Here is a 4,653-nt window from a genome sequence, read left to right on the forward strand (position 1 = left end):
CTCCCTCTCTCTCTGTCCCTCCCCCATTCATGCTCTTTCTCTCTCTGTCTCAAAAATAAATAAATGTTAAAAAAAATTTTTAAAAAAGTTTATTTTGAGAGAGAGTGTGAGAGGGCACAAGCAGGGGAGGGGCAGGGAGAGAGGGAGAGAGAGAGAGAGAGAGAGAGAGAGAGAGAACCCCAAGCAGACTCAGTGCAGAACCTGATGTGGGGCTTCAACTCATGAACCATGAGATCATGACCTGAGCTGAAATTGAGAGTCAGATGCTTAACGGACTGAGCCACCTGGGTGCCCCAGAGTTTGTCTACTTTTTAAGATTGCAAATTCATTTATAGGAGGGGTTATGAGTTCTCAGAATTTTGAAGCCTCACATGCTTATCAAGCTGTAAGTATACCCTCAAACTCAATACATGCTTGTGAAGTTGAATTTAGCAAATTCAAAGTGTCTCCATGCTAATTTCAGCCAAATGTGTAACCATATTTTCTTTTTTTTTAATTTTTAAAAATGTTTATTTATTTTTTGAGAGAGAGAGACAGAGTTCAAGCCAGAAGGGGCAGAGAGAGAGGGAGACACAGAATCCGAAGCAAGCTCCAGTCTCTGAGCTGTCAGCACAGAGCCCGATGTGGGGCTCGAACCCATGAAGCATGAGATCATGGCCTGAGCCAAAGTTGGACACTTAACTGATTGAGCCACTCAGGTGCCTCAGCCATATTTTATTTCTAGAATATTATCTCCATTTGGGTCATTTTCTCTGATACCTTCCCCCACAGTTCACCCTCCACCTTGTGTACCTGTAGCTGAGTCACAACATTCACCTGTCTGCTTCTCCAGCTAGATCAAGCTTCAATCATTTTAAATCTCATTTTGTTTTATTTATCCTGTGTCTCCATGGCCAAGCACACATCAACTGCCATAAAACAAATGCTTTTGGAAAGAACAGTGTCTTGAGCATACTTAGGCTAGAAATGCTAAAAGAGGGAAAGGGAAGATATTTAATGTGCCCCATCCATCCTGGTATATCAATTTAATAGTTTTTTTATAGCTTGAAACCAATCAATCAGGTTGACATGTTGACAGGCAGTCCTGGTTTATGACAGATTAACTAATTCTGCATCTATTATTTATATTCTGCCTACCTTGAAAAAAGCCATTAGTAAAAAACAAAGACCAGAAAAATAACATCATGAAGAGAAGGGCAAAGAGCTAGAGCCACATAATAGGAAAGGAGACACACATCATTGGCCTAGAAAACCTAACACCAATGAAAGCTCCAGCAACGGAGCAGAAAAATGAGCTCTGAGCTTTATGCATTTCCTTGTTAGGAACTGAATAATGTACGTCTTACCTTCAAAAGACACCGTGTAATGCACATAAAGTGAACAATAGGAGTTTGGACAAGCCCTGAGATGGTACACACCACCTTATATTTGTTTAACTGATTTACTACAAAAAGAAATTATTCTGATTGTCAGGAATATAAGATCAAGGAGTCAGCGAATTTCTCCTTAGCATGAGGAACAAATGGAAACCGTCAGAGGTATCCAAATAGCTTTACAACATTTACTAATTCGATATTGTTGGACTCAATGACAATGGTTCTTTTTAAAAAATGTTTATTTAAAAAAATATATTTATTTTGGGAGGGAAGGGGCAGAGAGAGAGAGGGACACAGGATCTGAAGAGGGCTCTGTGCTGACAGCAGAGAGCCCGATATGGGGCTCAAACTCATAAACCATGAGATCATGACATGACCCGAAGTTGGACACCTAACTGACTGAGCCACCCAGGCACCCCTCAATAACAATGGTTCTTAAAAAGAACAAAAAGTAAAAGACAGCCATGACCACTACCAGTGTAGAATAAAAAGATAGGAAACCACACAGAATCCATCCTTTATGGGTGCTCAAATGCAATAAATACATATCATTCTCACATCCTTTCATTTAAGGTGAGATTTCAGTTTTATGAATCTAAGGATGAGTTAGAATTATGGTGCGGCTTACATTATCATTAGATGCTTCCTCTTTTACTGTTGAGTTGGACGTACTTTATATAGAATACCATGATACATGAAAAACTGTCTTAGGAAATCATGGTGATTTTGAAATATTAATTCACAGTTTGAAGGCTGTGGGCATGAAGGCCACATGAAATGAAAATTTAAGCAACTGTCTGATTGATTTAATCTGTCCACACTATGAGTTAGGATAATTCAGATTTTTTTTCCTATCAGAAGCTTTTATATTTTTTTAATGTTTATTTGTTTTTGAGAGAGAGAGAGAGAGAGAGAGAGAGAGAGAGACAAAGTGCAAGCACAGGAGGGGCAGAGAGAGAGGGAGACACAGAATCTGAAGCAGGCTTCAGGCTCTGAGCTGTCAGCACAGAGCCCAACACGGGGCTTGAACTCATGAACCTCAAGATCATGACCTGAGTCGATGTTGGATGTTTCACCCTAGATGCCCCTACCAGAATCTTTTAGTTGTACTAAGTGTCCAGTTAATTATTTCAACCATTCTCTCTCTCTCTCTCTTTTTTCTCAGTAAAGACATTGGCTAATTCTTTGTGACACAGACAATAAGATGTATTGATGTGATGGATCCATCCAATGATCACTGCAAAATCCAACCTTGTAATTAAACCATAGCAACTCAACAGATCCAGTTAGGCAGAGCAGTTTGATTAAGTCCCCACTGTTGGTTGGTGGTCCACCGAGCCGGCACTGGAACCAGGGTTTCTGACTCTTAGAAATATTCCAGTGCTATTGGATTTGGTTCTTGTGAGAGTAAAATGGCAGCCTCTGGGTCACAGTAGAAACCCACTCCGCTAGGGTCTCATCCTGGGGGCTTTGCCACCTCTGCCGCTACTCACCAGCTCTCCAGCTTACTGTGGGGCTTTCACCCTGGTGGAGATCAAGGAGCCCACACAAGGCCAGGCAGGTTTGTGCTGTGAAAAGGCATTGAGAGTCAGTGGAGCCACATTGGGCGTCAGCCATACCATTGCCTCTTGTTAATTCTGTCTCTTGGGCAAGTTGGTTTTCCTGGGTCTTTGTTTCCTCATATGTAACATGGGATGGTTATTCTTACTTTGCTGGGCTTTTGTGATAAACAAATGATAAAAGTAATCCCATTCATGATGGACCACCATGATGACCAAAACACAGCAGATACTCAACCAGATAGTTTTTGTTGTTGTTATTTGTTTGTTTGTTTGTTTGTTTATTTATTTATTTATTTATTTATTTATTTATTTATTTTAAAAGTAGGCTTCACACCCAGCATGGAGCCCAGTGTAGGGTTTGAACTCATAGTCCTGAGATCAAGACTTGAGCTGACATCAAGAGTTGGACACTTAACTGACTGAGCCACAGGTGTCCCACGGCAGATACTTAAAAAATGAGAATTTAATCTAAATTAAGTTTGTATGTAGAAAAATCCACTTTGTTAATAACTTATGACAGGATTTAAAAATTCTCATTGTCAGGGGCGCCTGGGTGGCTCAGTCGGTTAAGTGTCCGACTTTCAGTTTCGGCTCAGGTCATAATCTCATGGTTTTGTGGGTTTGTGCCCTGCATCGGGCTCTGTGCTGACAGTGCAGAGCCTGCTTGAGATTCTCTCTCTCCCTCTCTCTACCCTTCCCCCCCCCACTCTGTCTCTGTCTCTCTCAAAATAAATAGATTAAACTTAAAAAAAATTCTCATTGTCATTTCACAACTAATCAATAATACATGACTAAAGAAAATAGTATAACATAAAAGACCCCTCTCAGGGAGTAATATATTATATAATTGTTTGTACATCCTTTCAGGAAACCATTTAAATCTAAGACTACTTTAATTTTGTTTTAGGAGATTTATTTTATTCAAATTTTCACAGAAATAATCTTATAATTAACATATGTATTTATAAAAAGTAATGCTGTCTAGTGCTCCTTGGTATTTACCCAAAGGAATTGAAAACTAATGTCCACACAAAAATCTGAACATGGGTGTTTGTAACTACTTTATTCATAATTGCCTAAACTTGGAAGCAACCAGCATGCCCTTCTGTAGGTGAAGAAATAAATAAACTGGGGTACATCCAGACAATGAAATATTATGCAGGGCTAAAAAGAAATGAGGCATCAAGCCATGAAAAGACAGGAAGGAATCTTAAGTGTATATTACTAAGTAAAAGAATACAACCTGTAAAGTCAACATACTGTATGATTCCAATTGTATGACATTCTGGAAAAGGCAAAACTTTGGAGACAGGAAAAAGATCAGTGGTGGCTATAGGTGTGGAGGCTGGCGGGGAGTGGGGAGAGGTGACTAGGCAGAACACAGGGCATTTTTAGGGCCATGAACGTACTCCATTATGACAATATAATGACACATGCATGTCGTCACACATTTGTCCAAACCCACAGGATATACAACACCAAGAGTGAACCCCAACATACACTATGGACTTTGGATGATTATGATGTGTCAGGGCAGGCTCACCAGTTATAACAAATGTAACACTCTGACGTGTGATGTTGATAATGAGGGGATCTATACATGTGTGGGGGTGGGGATATAAAGGAAATCTCTGTATTTTCCTTTCAATTTTGAGGTGAACCTCAAACATCTGTGAAAAATAAAGTGTTACAAAAAAGTAACACTGTCTTAAGCT

General features: G+C 39.7%; 1 long non-coding RNA gene across 1 annotated transcript; it reads right to left on the reverse strand.

Moving 5' to 3' along the window:
- Positions 1 to 2,657: 2,657 nt before the first annotated feature.
- Positions 2,658 to 4,293, reverse strand: LOC132686941 (uncharacterized). The gene is made up of 2 exons (XR_009613900.2): positions 4,182 to 4,293; positions 2,658 to 2,944 (listed from the first exon to the last, which is right to left on the reverse strand). It is a non-coding gene; the product is annotated as an uncharacterized LOC132686941 (long non-coding RNA).
- Between the last annotated feature and the right edge of the window lie 360 nt (positions 4,294 to 4,653).

The sequence above is a fragment of the Panthera onca genome, chromosome F1 (genome assembly GCF_046562875.1).
Source record: "Panthera onca isolate mPanOnc1 chromosome F1, mPanOnc1 haplotype 2, whole genome shotgun sequence".
Taxonomy (NCBI): Eukaryota; Metazoa; Chordata; class Mammalia; order Carnivora; family Felidae; genus Panthera; species Panthera onca.